This window comes from Pristiophorus japonicus, chromosome 4 (genome assembly GCF_044704955.1).
Source record: "Pristiophorus japonicus isolate sPriJap1 chromosome 4, sPriJap1.hap1, whole genome shotgun sequence".
Classification (NCBI taxonomy): domain Eukaryota; kingdom Metazoa; phylum Chordata; class Chondrichthyes; family Pristiophoridae; genus Pristiophorus; species Pristiophorus japonicus.
The window spans coordinates 118,529,835-118,548,918 of record NC_091980.1 but is presented as its reverse complement, the minus strand read 5'-3'; positions in this window follow the sequence as shown (position 1 = coordinate 118,548,918).

Below are 19,084 nucleotides of genomic sequence, written 5' to 3'. Positions count from 1 at the left end.
CATCGAATAACTCCGCGAGGCCTTGTACTGTGAGTAAGAGCTGTGCGACTTCAGTCCATTTAATACGACTGTAAAGTGAGGGGCATCATGGCCGACCGCCTTTTATATGCCCCTGCACACCTGGGTAGGTAACCCCTGGGGCCTCAAACAGCAGTGCCCTCAGGTGGTACATCGTACATAGTTGCATAGTGAATACAAAGAGTTTGCATACATGACATCATTCCCCCGCAAAGTCTTTGATGCGAGTTGATTACAGGTTAAGGCGACCTGGAGCCCTGCGCTCCCTGGTTGACCGTCTGAGTGTCGCTTCTGGCCTGGGTGAGTTGGCTGGGCCACTGCTGTCTTGCAGCGCGACTGGTTGGGCTGGACTGTTGGGGATGGTGGGATCATCCTCGTGAATGGCAGCGAGATCTGTTGTCGATTGGGTGTGTATCGGTGGGTCGCTGAAGATGAGGTCCTCTTCCGGTGGTTCCTGGTTACTGTGAATCGTAATTTGGTTTGGTCCAAATGTTTTCTGCACATTTGACCATTAAGCAGTTTGACAACAAACACTCTATTCCTCTCCTTGGCTAATACAGTGCCGGCGACCCATTTGGGACCATGAACGTAATTCAGGACAAACACAGGGTCATTTACAGTGATGTCGCGTGATACAGCCGCGCGATCATGGTACGTGTTTTGCTGATAACGCCTGGTTTCCACCTGATCAATGAGGTCAGGGTGTACTAAGGAGAGCCTGGTTTTGAGTGCTCATTTCATTAGTAATTCTGCAGGGGAACCTCGGTAAGTGAGTGGGGTCCTGTAGCTGAGCAGTACCCGGGACAGGCGGGTTTGTAAGGAGCCTTCCGTGACACGTTTCAAGCTCTGCTTTATGGTTTGGACTGCCCGCACCGCTTGGCCGTTGGATGCGGGCTTGAACGGGGCAGATCTGACATACTTGATGCCATTTCGGGTCATGAATTCATTGAATTCTGAGCTGGTGAAGCACGGACCATTGTTGCTGACAAGAATATCGAGTAAGCCATGGGCGGCAAACATGGCCCTGAGGCTTTCAATGGTGGCTGCGGACATTCTGGATGCCATTATTACACATTCAATCCATTTGGAGTAGGCGTCCACAATAACCAGTCACATCTTTCCCTGAAAGGGGCCTGCATAATCCACATGGATCCTGGACCTTGGTTTTGAGGGTCAGGACTAGAGCCTAAGTGGAGCCTCCCTGGGAGCATTGCTCAGCTGCAGTCACGACTCCAGGTCCGAGTCAATGCCGGGCTACCAGACGTGGGTCCTGATGATAGCCTTCATCATGACTATGCCTGGGTGGGTGCTGTGTAGGTCACCTATGAAGGTTTCCCTGCCTTTCTTTGGCAAGATAACGCGGTTGCCCTATAAGAGGCAATCTAAATGGATCGACATTTCCTCTTTACGACGGTGAAATAGTTTGATCTCGTCTTGCATGTCTCTAGGGACCGCTGACCAGCTCCCATTGAGGACGCAACTTTTTTCAAGGGATAGCAGAGGATCCTGGCTGGTCCAGGTCTTCATTTGGCGGGCCGTTATGGGTGCCCCTTCGCTATCAAAGGTATCCGTGGCCAATAACATGTCTGCGGGCTGTGCCGTTTCCACCCCGGTGATGGGCAACGGTAGTCGGCTGAGAGCATCGGCGCAGTTTTCAGTGCCTGGCCTGTGGCGGATCACAGTCGTAGGCAGACAGTGTTAGTGCCCATCTTTGGATTCGAAAAGAAGCATTGCTGTTTATGCCTTTGCTTTCCGAAAACAGTGAGATTAGGGGCTTGTGGTCCGTCTCTAACTCGAATATTGGTGCATCTTTTTTACACCCGAAACACATGCTAAAGCCTCCTTTTCAACCATGCTGTAGCCTCTTTCGGCCTTTGATAGGCTTCTGGACACATATGCAACTGGTTGGAGCTTGCCCACTGAAATGGCTTGTTGCAAAACATATCCAACACCGTATCACGATGCATAACATGCTAAAACTAGACGTTTACATGGGTCATATAATACCAGCAACTTATTCGAGCACAGCAAGTTTCTGGCCTTCTCAAAGACGGCCTCTTGATTTTTACCCCAAGCCTAGTCGTCTCCCTTGCGTAACAGCTTGTGCAACAAGGAGCTCAACCCTGGACGAAAGTTACCGAAATAGTTAAGGAGTCCCAGGAACGAGCGGAGCTCTGTTACATTTCGTGGTGTGGGTGCATTCTTGATGGCCTCTATCTTCGAGTCCATGGGTCTGATGCCGTCCACCGCAATCTTCCTCCCCAGGAATTCTACCTCTGGCACCAGGAAGAAACATTTGGATTGTTTCAACCGGAGTCCAACTCTGTTTAGTCGACTTAAAACTTCTTCCAGGTTGTGCAGGTGTTCGGAGATGTCGCGGCCAGTGATGAGGATGTCGTTCTGAAATACGACGGTGCGTGGAACCGATTTCAACAGGCTCCCCATGTTTCTTTGGAATATGGCTGCAGCCGAATGAATCCCGAACGGGGACCTGTGGTACAGGAACAGTCCTTTTGTGCATGTTAATGCATGTTAATTTTTTCGATGACTCAACCAGCTCCTGGGTCATGTAAGCTTGGTGAATGCCTTTCCTCTTGCTAATGTCGCGAAAAGGTCATCGGCTTTGGGTAGTGGGTACTGGTCCCCCATAACGAGACTCGGTTGATCGTTACTTTGTAGTCGCCGCAGATTCTGATCGTTCTTTAGTACCGGAACAATCGGGCTGCCCACTCGTTGAACTCGACTGGTGATATGATTCCCTCACATTGAAGTCTGTCCAATTCGATCTCCACTTTCTCCCTCATCAAGTAGGGGACCGCTCGAGCCTTGTGATGAATGGGCCATGCCTTGGGGACCAAGTGGATCTGTACTTTGGTGCCTGTGAAGTTGCCGATGTCTGGTTCAAATAAAGATGGGAACTTGCTCAGCACTTGAACACAGGAAGCATTGTCCACTGACGATAATACTTTGACGTCTTCCCAGTTCCACCGAAACTTCCCCATCCAGCTTCTGCCAAGCAGCGTTGGTCCATCGCCTGGTACAATCCACAGTGGCAGCTCGTGTGCCTCTCCATCATAGGATACTTTTACGTTCGCACTGCCAATAACTGGTATCAGTTCCTTGGTGTATGTGTGCAGCTTTATCTGAATCAGGCTCAGCTTGGGTCTTTGTGCTTTGTTGTTGCCCCACAGCCTTTCAAATGCCTTCTGGTTTATAATTGACTGACTCGCCCCTGTGTCCAACTCCATGGATACAGGAACGCCATTTAATTTGACTTTTATCTTCATGGGAGGACATTTTGTGGAGGTGGTGTGCACCCTGCACACTACTCCCTCGGGCTGAGCGGGGGGGGGGTTTGCCTCTCTAGCTTGTCCTTTGTGATCCACACTGGATCGGGACTCTTCTGCCGACTCCACTGCCGCAGTATGTTTGCACATTCGCTGGAATTGGCTCCTTGTTTTGCAGCTTTTGCATAGTCTTTAAATCGACATTGATGGGCCCCATAATTACCCCCGCAACACCAGCATTGTGTTAATGATTTTGCATTTACACCCCTTGGCGGCCTAGCAGCAGCAGGCATGTAGGGTCTGCTCTGTACAGTTCTGATTAGTTCGACAGTTCTGCCTGCAATCAGCGTTATTTTACGTGCAGTACTTGCCAGTGAGCTCCGATTCTGGTAGGAAGTCATCTGTATGGTATCATAGCTCGAGGACATGAACGCCTGGCTTATGATGATGGTCTTCTTCAGGTCAACGGTTTCAGCAGCCAGTAGCCTGCGAAGGATATCCTCGTGGCCTATGCCCATCACAAAAGCGTCTCGCAACGCATCGTTCAAAAATCCCGCGAATTCACACGGTCCCGCCCTCTGGGCGACAATGTGTGTAGAAGCGATACCTGGCCGTTAAAATGGTCTCCGTTGGTTTGAGGCGTTCCCAAATCAGCGTGTGCAGCTCTGCGTATGACTTCTCCGTTGGTTTCACTGGTGCAAACAGATCCCTGATGAGGCCATAGACCATGGACCTACAGCTGGTCAAAAGAATCGCCTTGCGTTTTCCTTCCAGTGCCTCGACGTCCAGGTCATTGGCCACGAAGTGCTGGTCAAGCCGCTCGATAAAGGCTTCCCAATCTTCACCCTCTGCGTACTTTTCTAAACCACCAATGGCAGCCATGACTGTGTAAAAGTTCATGATCTGTAACTCATCGCCAGTTGTTATGTCTGCAATTACCATCGAATAACTCCACGAGGCCTTGTACTGTGAGTAAGAGCTGTGTGACTTCAGTCCATTTAATACGACTGTAAAGTGAGGGGCAGCATGGCTGACCGCCTTTTATATGCCCCTGCACACCTGGGCAGGTAACCCCTGGAGTCTCCAACAGCAGTGCCCTCAGGTGGTACATCGGACATAGTGAATACAAAGAGTTTGCATACATGACAGAAATAGTCCACGTCTCTGAGCCATATAGGAGGGTGGATATCACTACAGCCCTGTAGACCATAAGCTTGGTGCCAGATTTGAGGTCTGGGTCTTCAAAAACTCTCATCCTCAGGCGACCGAAGGCTATGCTGTGCTGTGGAGGCAGTGTTGGACGTCGTCATCGATGTCTGCCCTTGCTGACGGTAGGCTCCCAAGGTATGGAAAATGGTCCATGTTGTTCAAGGCCTCACTTGGGATTTTGATAACCGGGAGGGCAGTGCTTTGTGGCGGGGTCAGGTTGGTGGAGGACCTTTGTCTTACAGATGTTTAATGTAAGGCCCATGTTTTCATACGCCTCGGTGAGGGTGTTGACGATGGCTTGGAGTTTGGCCTCCGAGTGTGCGCAAGCGTCATCTGAGTACTGTAGTTCGATGACAGAGGATGGAACGACCTTGGATCTAGCCTGGAGGAGGTGGAACAGATTCCCATTTGTTACCGCTCAGAATGCTGAGCTGGGGTGACGTTTACAGTCTGAGCCCCTGGATTCAAATTTCAGTTTTCTCTCTGTGAATCTCGGGATCTCTATTTCTCTCTCTCGCTCTAATTTTTTCCCCCCTTTTCTGTTTCTCTATTCCTATTTATCTATCTCCCAATCAAATTTTCTCATTCAGTTCCTCATTCCCTTTCCTCACTTCTATGACTTTCTCCTTTGCTCCCCTCCTGCTCTCTCTCAACTTCTCCCTTTCTCTTTCCCTCTCCCTCTCACCCTTCCTCTCTCACATTCTCTCTTTCCCTCTCCCTCTCTCCCCTTGAGTGCAGATTCTGCGCTGAACATCCTCAGGTTTGGATCTTACCTTCTTGTCTCTCTCCGTTCCCATGGCTCCGAGATCTCTGCCACTCTGCCAGCCCTAAAAGCTGGCGGGAACACCGTCAGTTGAAGGGCCAGCTTCTTCACACTGAAAATGGGTCCGGGGGTGGAGTGGCAGCGGTGCACACTTTTACTGTGTCACTACTGCCGCAAGCCCCACACCGAATCAAAAGTCAATTTTGACGAATGGCTGCCGCAAATGGGCAGTAACGGTCCTTCCCGAGACCGTGAATTTCGGGACCACTATCTTTTGCAGTCCAGACCAAGTATCCTGGCTATGTTATTATCTCCATGGCGTTAGTTGTAGCTCAGTTGGTAGAACTCTTGCCTCTGAATCAGTAGGTAATGGGTTTAAGTCTCACTCCAGAGACTTGAGCACAAAATCCAGGCTGACACTTCAGTACAGTAATGAGAAAGTGCTGCACTGTTGGAGGTGACGTCTTTTGGATGAGACGTTCCAAGGTCCTGTCTGCCCTCAAGTGGATGTAAAAGATCCCATGGCACTATTTCAAAGAAGAATGGGAGAGTTTTCCCTGGTGTACAGGGCAATATTTATCCCTCAACCAACATCACTAAAACAGATTATCTAGTCATCATCACTTTTCTGGTTGTGGGACCTTGCTGTGCGCACATTGGCTAACTCTTTTCCTACATGACAACAGTGACTATACTTCAAAAGTACTTAATTGGCTGTAAAGCACTTTTAGGATAGCCTGAGGTTGCGAAAGGCACTATATAAATGGAAGTCTTTCTTTCTTTCCCATACTAGAAAAGATTATGGAAGGCGAGGGACTGCAGCCAGTCAGCATGGTCCATGTGGGACCCGTGGGAGGTAAAGATAGAGGGAAGGAAAAACCTAAAGACCTGGAAAAGACTTTTATGAGATAAGGAAGCAGATTTATGAGCAGGATTTCAAAGGTGGTAATCTCTGCATTATTCCCACAGCACATGCTAGATTAAGGAAGGATAGAAAGATTAGGGAGTTTAACACGTGGCTAAATGGGCATCAGAAAGAGAGGTGTTGTATTTTCTGGGCCTTTAGCAGCAGTTCCGGGGATGATGGGAGCTATTCCGCAAGAATGGGCTACATTTAAACAGGAATGGAACTAATGAAGTAGTAAAATGGATAAATAGAAAATTAGTTCATTTAAATTAAGGAGGGCAGGGGGAAAATTCACAGAAAGAACAAGTAGAGAAGGTAGAAATAAGTGAGGTTAATATCCAAATAAAAAAGAATTTGCAAAAGAGATAGCATGCAGAAGGAATAAAAAGTAGAGGAGAAAAATCAGATGAACCAGCTATAAACAGGGAAATAAAGGAGCTTGGTGTTAGCTTGGTCAAAATACTCAAGGGAAAAGGAGTAGCATTAAATATGAAACAAAAGAAATCTAAGTGCATGTATTGCAATGCTCAGTGTGGGAAGATAGAAGTAATTATGTCACAGGAAGGTATACATTTAATAGCACTAACAGAAACTTGGCTGCACACTGGACATAAGTGGAAAATAAACATACTGAGTTCCAATATTTTTAGGCAGGACAGAATAGGCGAGAAAGGAGGAGTTGTGGTAATATTGGTGGAGGAGGGAATTCATGCTGTAGAGAGAATAAGACTGAAGCCATTGTCTTTGGTCCCCACCACAAATTCCGTTCCCTAGCCACCAACTCTATCCCACTTCCTGGCAACTGTCTGAGGCTGAATCAGACTGTTTGAAACCTTGGTGTCATATTTGACCCCGAGATGAGTTTCTGATCACATATCCGTTCCATCATCAAGATCGCCTATTTCCATCTCCATAACATCTCACGACTCCACCCCTGCCTCAGCTCATCTGCTGCTGAAATCCTCAGCAATGCCTTTGTAACCTCTAGACTTGACTATTTCAATGCCCTCCTGGGCGATCTCCCATCTTGCACGCTCCGTAAACTCTTAACTCTCACCACGTCCCATTCACCCATCAGCCTCTGTGCTTGCTGACCTACATTGGCTCCCGGTCTGGCAATACCACAATTTTAAAGTTCTTATCCTTGTTTTCAAATTCCTCCATGGCCTCGTCCCTCCCTATCGCTGTAACCTCCTCCAGCTCTATAACTCTCCAAGATCTCTGTGCTTCTCCAATTGTGGCCTCTTTCGCATCCCCAATTTTAATTCCTCCACCATTGGCAGCCGTGCCTTAAGCTGCCTAGGCCGTAAGCCCTGGAATTCCATCCCTCAACCTCTCTGCCTCGCTACCTTTCTTTCCTCCTTTAAGACAAATTTTGTTTGATAAAGCTCCTGTGTGAAGCACCTTGGGACATTTTATTACATTAAAGGTGCTATATAAATACAATGTTGATGTTGACTGATGTACACAAAAAAGAGGTTCTGACAGAGTTAATATGGGTAGAGACCAAAGATAAAAAATACATTGTTAGTGAGGTTAGACTACAGACCCCGTAATTGTGGACAGGAAATTTCTAGACAGCCCACGGAGATGAGTAGAAATAACAAAATTATTGTTCTAGTATACTTTAATTATCCAATCATTAGGACAGAAAAGGAGCAAATAGAAAAATAAAGACAACTGTAATGATGTACCTCAGCCCACCAGCCTCTTCAAATTGCACACACTCTTACTTTCTTTCTCTATCCTGTTGCAACAAAGAGACATTTGCATTTGCTTTATGATGACCCTTGTAACTGTCGCCAGCACCAACTGATGTTTCATTCAGGATCACCTTTGTGCTATGGAATTGTGCCATTGGAAAACTAAATTAAGACTGCCTAAAGCCAATTCATTTAATGCACTTAACGACCTTCAGAGAGAGGGCACTTGTCTGTGTTCTGTTGGTGCTGGGTCTGTTCCAGATTTCAGAGATACGAGGTCAAGGTGCTAAGAATTCCTAATTGGCAATGGCACTCTTATGTAGCAGGCTAAGCTTTTCTGTGACTTTGGCTGAGGTGCATTGGGTTGGCACTTAGAACTAATGGAATGTTGTTGCTATAATCGGATATATAACTATATAAAGCGTCTATTCTCCACCCGTAACCATTTAATTTACACAGAAAATTGCTAAATGAAAGGTAAATGTTAAGAGGTATCATTAGTTGCAGCTTTACTTCCCAATCAGATGATTGATTTCCCTGAGATTTATTATCGTGTAATTCTGCCGAGTGTTTTACCTCTTGGCCGATTGCAGAGCTGTACTGATGGTGTGGTGGTTATGGGAGGTCCACATCTTGGACCATTCGATCTGAACTCAATTGGCAGCAATCCTGTTGTCTCATTCATTCTTAGGGTGAGGACTCAAGACTCACAGATAGACAGTGATTAGTGCTGTGGATGGGGAAGCCCCCATCACTATATTATCTGGAAAGGTGATTTAAAGCCAACAGAATAGGTTTTCATTTCATGTTTTTATATGTGTGTGTTACTTTCAGGATTTTTCCATAGAAAAGATATGGAAAAGAGTTACATTTAAGTGTTGGGCTTTAAAACATAAGGTCGAAATTCAGCACCAGCGAGGCGTTGCACGTGTACTAATCTCATGATTTCCATGGCGGTAGTAGGCGAGGTGGTAATTCTTTGTGCCGCTGAAAAAACTCAACCTAATTTCCCAGCAGGCGCTCAGCCGTTTGCATCTAGTTATCACCTCTCCTCGGCGGTATCGGCTGGCGGTAGCAACTGAATTTTGGCCCCAATTAATTTGTACAAGGTTTAAAAAGAAAGGCTGCAGGTATTTGGAAATTGTATATTAATACTGTTACCCCTGATGATTGGAAATATTAATGGCTTGTTATCTCATCTCAGGGGCTCCCAGCAAATATTCACACCATGTGTTGGAATCTGCCTTCCTATGAAGATGCATGATGCTAGTTTCAAAAGGAGGGGCTGGGATAGCACATTTGATTAGCAGCTCTTCTAGCCAATCACCACACAGGGGAGGGATCAGGAGCTGAGCCCCAACTTCCTGTGTGGACAGGAAAGAGGGGAACATATCTCACAGGTGGTAAGTCAGATATTTAAAGACTTTTGGTGTGATTAAGAGGTTAGAAATGCTGGAGGAACAGTTAGAATTCATCAAGTAAGTCATAGAATCTTTCAGCACAGAAGGAGGCCATTTGACTCATCGTGCTTCTGCCAGCTCTTTAAAAGAGTTATCCGATTAGTCCCCTTCCTCTGCTGTTTCCGCATAGCCCAGCAACCATTTCCATTTCAAGTATATAGCCAATTCCCATTTGAATCTGATATCTTCTGTACAACCTCACAAACACAGGCTCTAAGATGGCTGATAACTTCAGAAACCTGTTCCCTCTTTATTGTTGTAAACAGCAATGGCTGCATTACCACAGTAGTCCACTGGGTGGAGCTATATATATATTACACTTCTCCCTCCTTAATGAAGAAGTAATTATAACAATCATCATACATAACTTGCATACTTATATATAGTTATAGGATATGGACTTATTTTTCTATATTTACAAATCAAGTTTAACTACTTGTTTTCTGTTTCGAAGAAGATACCTTCGCTCTCGAACAGAACCTTCCAAACATGGTGTCGAACTTAGACTCATTCTAGGCTGATCCTGAGGAAAGTTTTCCTCCAAGGGATGACCTTGATTTACATTTGAACTCTCTACAACTTCAGACTGTTTGTCTGCCTGACTCAGACTCAGACTTAAATTGGACTTGTTTCCAGTACATTGGCAGGGTATAGTGAATAAGGCAGATGAGCTGAGAGCACAGGTAGACACTATGATTTTATAGCTATTACACAGACATGGCTAAAAGAGGGGCAAGTGTTGCAGCTCAACATTCCTGGTTACAGGATCTTCAGACGGGATAGAGAGGGAGTAAAAAAGGAGGGGGGGTTGCGGTATTGATTAAAGAAACTATTACAGCTGTGAGGAGGGATGATATGTTAGAGGGATCATCAAACGAGGACATATGGGTTGAACTGAAAAACACAAAACGGGCGATCACAGTGCTGGGAGTGTACTATAGACCCCCAAACTGTGAGAGGGAGATAGAAGAGCAAATATGTAAGCATATTTATGAGAAGTGCAAAAACTAAAGGGTAATAATATCCTAATATTAACTAGAACAAAATTAATTAGTGTGAAGGGTCTTCATCATTGGCAGTCCCTCAAAATTGAGGAAGATTTGCTAGCACTCTAAGAGTGAGTTCTTAGGTGACTGAACAGTCCAATACAGGAATTACAGTCTCTGTCACAGGTGGGACAGACAGTTGTTGAAGGAAAGGGTGGGTGGGGAGTCTGGTTTGCCACACGCTCCTTCCGCTGCCTGCGCTTGTTTTCTGCATGCTCTCGGTGATGAGACTCGAGGTGCTCAGCGCCCTCCCGAATGCTCTTCCTCCACTTAGGGCGGTCTTTGGCCAGGGACTCCCATGTGTGGGTGGGGATGTTGCATTTTATCAAGGTGGCTTTGAGGGTGTCCTTGAAACGGTTCCTCTGCCCACCTGGGGCTCGCTTGCCGTGTAAGAGATACGAGTAGAGCACTTGTGAAAAGTGTGGCCCATCCAACAAAACTGTTCGAGTGTGGTCAGTGCTTCAATGCTGGGGATGTTGGCCTGATTGAGGACACTAATGTTGATGCGTCTGGCCTCCCAGGGGATTTGCAAGATCTTGCGGAATTCCTAAAATGTATTCAAGAGAACTTTATTAGCCAGTATGTAGCAAGCCCAACGCTGGAGGGAGCGGTTCTGGAATTAGTTTTAGGGAATGAAGCTGGGCAGGTGGAAGGGGTATCAGTAGGAGGGCATTTAGGTGCTAGTGACCATAATTCAGTCAGATTTAAGGTAATTATGGAAAAGGACGAGGATAGACCAGGAATAAAAGTTCTAAATTGGGGAAAAGCCAACTTTGCTAAGCTGAGAGGTGATTTAGCCATAATGGACTGGAAGCAGCTACTTGAAGGTAAATCAGTGTCAGAGCAGTGGGAGGCATTCAAGGAGGAGATCCGTTGGGTTCAGGCCAAATATGTGCCCTTAAAGAAAAAGGGAGGGACTAACACATCTAGAGCCCCCTGGATATCGAGAGACATACAAGGTAGGATAAAGAAAAAAAGGGAGGCGTATGATAGATAACGAGGGCTAAATACTGCAGAATCTCTAGAGTATAGAAAATCCAGGGGTGAAATTAAAAAGGATATTAGGAAAGCAAAGAGAGAGCATGAAAAATTCTTGGCAAGTAAAATCAAGGAAAACCCAAAGATATTTTATAAATATATTAAGAGTAAGAGGATAACTAAAGAAAGGGTAGGGCCTATTAGAGACCATGAGGGTAATGTGCGTGTGGAGGCAGAAGATGTGGGTATGGTTCTCAATGAATACTGTGCGTTTGTTTTCACAAAAGAGAGGGGTACTGCAGACACTACTATCGAGGAGAAGTGTGATATATTAGATGAAATAAACATAGTGAGAGAGGAGGTATTAAGGGGTTTAGCAGCTTTGAAAGTGGATAAATCCCCAAGACTGGATGAAATATATCCCAGGCTGCTAAGTGAAGCAAAAGAGGAAATAGCAGAGGCTTTGATGATCATTTTCCAATTCTCTCTGGCTACAGGTGTGCTGCCGGAGGACTGGAGAACTGCTAACGTGGAACCATTGTTTAAAAAGGGAGAAAAGGATAGAACGCGTAATTACAGATCAGTTAGCCTAATCTCGGTGGTGGGAAAATTATTGGAAAAAATCCTGAAGGACAGGATAAATCTTCACTTAGAAATACATGGATTAATCAAGGACAGTCAGCACGGATTTATTAAGGGAAGGTCGTGTTTGACTAACTTGATTGAATTTTTCGAGGAGGTAACCAGGAGGGTCAATGAAGGCAAAGATTATGATGTCGTGTGTATGGATTTTAGCAAAGCTTTTGATAAGGTCCCACGTGGCAGACTGGTCACAAAAGTAAAAGCCCATGGAATCCAGTGGCAAGCTGGATCCAAAATTGGCTCGGAGGCAGGAAGCAAAGATTGATGGCTATTTTTGCGACAGGAAGGATGCTTCCAATGGGGTTCCACAGGGCTCAGTACGAGGTCTGTTGCTTTTTGTGATTTACATCAATGACTTGGACTTGAATATAGGGGGTGTGATTAAGAAGTTTGCAGATGATACTAAAATCAGCTGTGTGGTTGATAATGAAGAAGAAAGCTGTGGACTGCAGGAAGCTATCAATCAACTGGTCAGGTGGGCAGAACAGTGGCAAATGGAATTTAATCCAGAGAACTGTGAGGTAATGCATTTTGGGAGGGCTAACAAGGAAATGGAAGGATACTGAGAAGTATAGAGGAACAAAGGGACCTTGGAGTGCATGTCCACAGATCCCTGAAACATAGAAAATAGGTGCAGGAGCAGGCCATTCGGCCCTTCGAGCCTGCACCACCATTCAATAAGATCATGGCTGATCATTCACCTCAATACTCCTTTTCTGCTTTCTCTCCATACCCCTTGATCCCTTTAGCCGTAAGGGCCATATCTAACTCCCTCTTGAATATATCCAACGAACTGGCATCAACAACTCTCTGCGGTAGGGAATTTCACAGGTTAACAACTCTCTGAGTGAAGAAGTTTCTCCTCAGCTCAGTCCTAAATGGCTTACCCCTTATCCTTAGACTGTGTCCTGTGGTTCTGGACTTCCCCAACATCGGGAACATTCTTCCTGCATCTAACCTGTCCAGTCCTGTCAGAATTTTATATGTTTCTATGAGATCCCCTCTCATCCTTCTAAACTCCATTGAATACAGGCCCAGTCGATCCAGTCTCTCCTCATATGTCAGTCCTGCCATCCCGGGAATCAATCTGGTGAACCTTCGCTGCACTCCCTCAATAGCAAGAATGTCCTTCCTTAGATTAGGAGACCAAAACTGAACACAATATTCCAGGTGAGGCCTCACCAAGACCCTGTACAACTGCAGTAAGACATCCCTGCTCCTATACTCAAATCCCCTAGCTATGAAGGCCAACAAACCATTTGCCTTCTTCACCGCCTACTGTACCTACATGCCAACTTTCAATGACTGATGTACCATGACACCCAGGTCTCATTGTACCTCCCCTTTTCCTAATCTGCCGCCATTCAGATAATATTCTGCCTTCGTGTTTTTTGCCCCCAAAGTGGATAACCTCACATTTATCCACATTATACTGCATCTGCCATGCATTTGCCCACTCACCTAACCTGTCCAAGCCACCCTGCAGCCTCTTAGCGTCCTCTTCACAGCTCATACCGCCACCCAACTTTATGTCATTTGCAAACTTGGAGATATTACACTCAATTCCTTCATCCAAATCATTAATGTATATTGTAAATAGTATATTGTAAGTAGCAGGCCAGGTAGATAAGGTGGCTAAGAAATCATATGGAATGCTTGCCTTTATTAGCCGAGGCATAGAATACAAGAGCGGGGGGTGGGGGGGGTTATGCTTGAACTGTATAAAACACTGGTTAGGTCACAGCTGGAGTACTGTGTGTAGTTCTGGTTACAGGAAGGACATGATTGCACTGGAGAGGGTACAGAGGAGATTTATGAGGATGTTGCCGGGAGTGGAGAATCTAAGCTATGAGGACAGATTAGATAGGCTGGATTTGTTTTCATTGGAACAGAGGAGGCTGAGGGGAGATCTCATTGTGTATAAAATTATGATATAGTGGATAGAAAGGGCCTATTTCCCTTAGCAAAGGGGTCAACAACCAGGGGGTATAAATTTAAAGTAATTGGTAGAAGGTTTAGAGGGGATTTGAGGGGAAATTTCTTCACGCAGAGGGTTGTGCGGGCCTGGAACTCACTGCCTGAAAGGGTGGTAGAGGCAGAAACGCTCCCCACATTTTAAAAGTACTTGGATGTACACCTGAAGTGCCGTAACCTGCAGGACCTAGAGCTGGAAAGTGGGATTAGGCTGGATAGCCTCTTGTTGGCTGGCATGGACACAAAAGGCCAAAATGGCCACCTTCCATGCTGTAAACTTCTATGATTTGATGTAGGATATGTTACTAGTACTTTACTTGCATCAAAACTATCTGATGAGTCAGAAATAATGGAATCATTCCAACCTGTGAACAAACCTAACCTGTCCATGATCAAACACCTTGATCAAATATGTGCGAGGATCACATAGCTTCACCACTCTTCCTGGTAACCATTTTAACCATTTATGGTGATGGTTCTTCACTCTCACCTTCTGGTTTAATTTCACACTTCTCCCTTTTACTCTACCTCGATCATGATTTTCTTTCTGTCTTAATTGTTTCTTTTCTACGGACTTTGCCAAGTTTGGTTTTAACAATGAGAATCTGTTTCATGGCCGTCGTTTGAGAAACAATTCTGCTGGTGTTCGACCAGTAGTTGTATGAGGAGTATTATGATACGTAATTAGGAAATTAGCCAATTTGTGGTCCAATGACAACTGTCATTTCTTTGGATTTGGATCCAACATCTGTTTGATGAGGGCACGTTTTACAATTTGTACTGTGTGCTCTGCTGCACCATTTGAAGCAGAGTGGTACAGTGGAACCTTGGTATATTTCACACCATTTTTGCTTGTGAACTGTGCAAATTCTTCTGAAAAAAATTGTGGTCCGTTATCAGATACAATTTCTTCTGGGAGGTCATATGAAGAAAATAATCTTCGCAAAATGGATTCATGAAGGGGAAATCATGTTTAACTAATTTACTGGAATTCTTTGAGGATATAACGAGCATGGTGGATAGAGGTGTACCAATGGATGTGGTGTATTTAGATTTCCAAAAGGCATTCGATAAGGTGCCACACAAAAGGTTACTGCAGAAGATAAAGGTACGCGGAGTCAGAGGAAATGTATTAGCATGGATAGAGAATTGGCTGGCTAACAGAAAGCAGAGAGTCGGGATAAATGGGTCCTTTTCAGGTTGGAAATCGGTGGTTAGTGGTGTGCCACAGGGATCGGTGCTAGGACCACAACTGTTTACAATATACATAGATGACCTGGAAGAGGGGACAGAGTCTAGTGTAACAAAATTTGCAGATGACACAAAGATTAGTGGGAAAGGGGGTTGTGTAGAGGACACAGAGAGGCTGCAAAGAGATTTAGATAGGTTAAGCGAATGGGCTAAGGTTTGGCAGATGGAATACAATTTCGGAAAGTGTGAGGTCATCCACCTTGGAAAAAAAAACAGTAAAAGGGAATATTATTTGAATGGGGAGAAATTATAAGATGCTGCGGTGCAGAGGGACCTGGGGGTCCTTGTGCATGAAACTCTCATGAATCCCAAAAGTTAGTTTGCAGGTGCAGCAGGTAATCAGGAAGGCGAATGGAATGTTGGCCTTCATTACGAGAGGGATGGAGTACAAAAGCAGGGAGGTCTTGCTGCAACTGTATAGGGTATTGGGTGAGGCCGCACCTGGAGTATTGCGTGCAGTTTTGGTCACCTTACTTAAGGAAGGATATACTAGCTTTGGAGGGAGTACAGAGACAATTCACTAGGCTGATTCCGGAGATGAGGGGGTTACCTTATGATGATAGATTGAGTAGACTGGGTCTTTACTCGTTGGAGTTCAGAAGGATGAGGGGGGATCTTATAGAAACATTTAAAATAATGAAAGGGAGAGACAAGACAGAGGCAGAGAAGTTGTTTCCACTGGTCGGGGAGACTAGAACTAGGGGGCACAGCCTCAAAATACGGGGGAGACAATTTAAAACCGAGTTGAGAAGGAATTTCTTCTCCCAGAGGGTTGTGAATCTGTGGAATTCTCTGCCCAAAGAAGCAGTTGAGGCTAGCTCATTGAATGTATTCAAATCACAGATAGATAGATTTTTAACCAATAAGGGAATTAAGGGTTACGGGGAGAGGGCGGGTAAGTGGAGCTGAGTCCACGGCCAGCTCAGCCATGATCTTGTTGAATAGCGGAGCAGGCTCGAGGGGCTAGATGGCCTACTCCTGTTCCTAATTCTTATGTTCTTTTGTAAAATATCTAATGCTTTACTTGTTGTTATTTTCCGCATTGGAAACACCTCTACCCACTTCGAATGACAATCAATTACAATGCACATTTGCTGTTCTTCTAGCTCATCAAAATCGATGTGTAACCTTTGCGACAGCTTGGGAGGCCATTTCCATAGTTGTAAGGTACTGATGGCGGTTTCTTGCTTATCGATTGACATGTTGTACACTGACTAACAATGTACTCTATATCTTTATCTAGACCTAGCCACCATAAGTAACTGCGTGCAAAACCTTTGGTCAAGCACATTCCCAGGTGCTGGTCATGAAGATCTCCTAATAATTTGAACCTGAATTTATTTGGTATAACCATTATTACACCCTTTATAATCTTTATCGACTGATAATTCATTCCTATGAATGAAGAACGGATGAATATCTTTCTCTGATACCTGGTTTGGCCAGTGTTTGCAATATAATCATACATCTTTGACATAATTGGGTCACATTTGGTTGCTCTACCAATCTCTTCAGCTGTGACTGGCAGTTCATCAATGTATGAAGAATAGTACACTTCTTCACTATTGGGTGTAACTTGTGATGGGGAAGGCAATCTAGACATAGCATCAGCATTACAGTGATCAGCTGATCATCTGTATTCAATATCATATGTATATGCTGACAAAATCAAAGCCCATCTCTGCATTCGGGCTACAGCTAATGTTGGAACTGGGGACTTTGGATGGAGGATTGCTGTCAGGGGCTTATGGTCCATAACGATGGTAAACTTATGACCATACAAATATTTGTGGAACTTCTTGACCCCAAAAATTAATGCCAAAGCTTCCTTTTTGATTTGCACATAATTACGCTCACTGGCACTGAGAATGTGTGAAGCAAAAGCAATTGGTCTCTCCTCCTCATTATGTAATGCATGAGAGATCACTGCCCCAACTCCATAGGGAGAGGTATCACATGCTAGCTTGATCACATTAGATACATCATAGTGAACTAACATGGTGCTCTCTACCAATTGGCTTTTACACTCCTTGAATGCTGCATCGCATTCTTTTGATCACTTCCAATGGACCTGTTTTTTCAACAGTTCATTCAGTAGACGTAACACTGTAGCCAAATTTGGTAGGAACTTCTCATAATAGTTCAAAAGACCCAAAAATGATCGAAGTTCAGTGACATTCTTGGGAGTGGGTGTATTTCTGATTGCATCCAGCTTTCCCTTGGTTGGATGTAAACCATCTTTGTCTACTACATCCCAAAAACAAAGCGGTCACGCAATGCTCGGTCCTGAAAGTTTCCGAAATGACAGTGATAGCTTTCTTAGTGCTACAATGTGCTCACTGATTCTTTCGTCAGGTAATTGCTTTTGTATCCCGAAAGGCTAACTTTCAGCAATTTCCAGGGACTCAGGACTATATTGCTGGAATCTGCTTAAGTGATGTGTCCTTTGGCTTGACAGGCAAAAGCAAATTTTTCAGGGTTTCATATACCTCAGGGCCTGCTTCAGTTAAGAAAATAGCCTGATTTCTTTCCAAAATCACCCGGTTACAGTTTTCGTCATCCAAGATTTCGATGATACTATACATGGTGAAAATTATTACTAGCCACTCCACATATACTCCGAAAGTTTCACTGTGACGTTGAAACTCGCCCAAGCGCCCTATTATTCCCAAAGGTACGGCCATCTGGACTCTGGCAGTTCAGCCAAGTGTGCTTGTAATTTACCTTGGATTTTTAGGTGTTAATTAAAACAAAGAAGCCCTCAAGTCTCTCTGTCGGTTGGCTGAATCATCCACCAATAAAAATTTCAGCTAGGTTATCCAGAAATCCTATCCTTCATCGCCATTGTGATATCTTCTGTACGACCTCACAAACACACAGGCTCTAAGATGGCTGATAACTTCAGGCACCTGTCAGGTGACCTGTTCCCTCTTTATTGTTGTAAACAGCAGTGGCTGCATTACCACAGTATTCCACTGGGTGGAGCTATATTTTTACACTTCACCCTTTCAATATTGAATATTGAGGGTGCCTCAGGCCTCACCATTCAACAACATCAACTTGCATTCATATAGCACCTTTAACGTAGCAAAATGTCACAAGAGCATTGTCAAACAAAATTTGACACTGAGCCACATAAAGAGATATTAGGACAGGTGAGGTCAAGAGGTAGGTTTAAAGGAGTATCTTAAAGGAAGAGAGGCAGGCAGAGAGGTTTAGGGAGACAATTCCAGAGCTTAGGGCCTAGAGGGCTGAAGACATGGCTGCCAATGGTGGAGCGATGAAAATTGGAGATGCGCAAGAGGCCATAATTGGAGGAGCGCAGAGATCTCGGAGGGTTTTAAGGCTGGAGGAGGTTAAAGAGATGGGGAGGAGCGAGACCATGGAGAGATTGTCATGTGCAAGAATCTTTCCCTGCTCCCTAATTTCAACCACTCAATTTCCAAGAAATAGGAGGAGGAGACAATTTTCCTCTTGGGCAGATCAACAGCTTAACTTCAGCAAGGTGCGACTTCAGCCCACCCCATGCCTGTGCTTCTGACCCTGGCTGTTTTCTCCAGGATCAGGTTCATTAAAGGAACTTCATGACGACCTCGATTTTAATTTAATCTTGTGTGGTTCAGGAGTCAGTGTAATGCCAGAGGTAAATTAGTCCTGACATTCATCACCCCGATAAGCAAAATAATTAATTTTAAAGTAGGATGATATTTTGAAAGGGTCCTTGCAGGGCTAAAGAAAACAATTTAGTTGACTCATGGCTGTGCTGCCAAGGGCCACAGCCTCGTAGTATAAACAGCTCCACTGATAATATGCCATTCCACTGTCATGACGTAACCTTACTTTTCT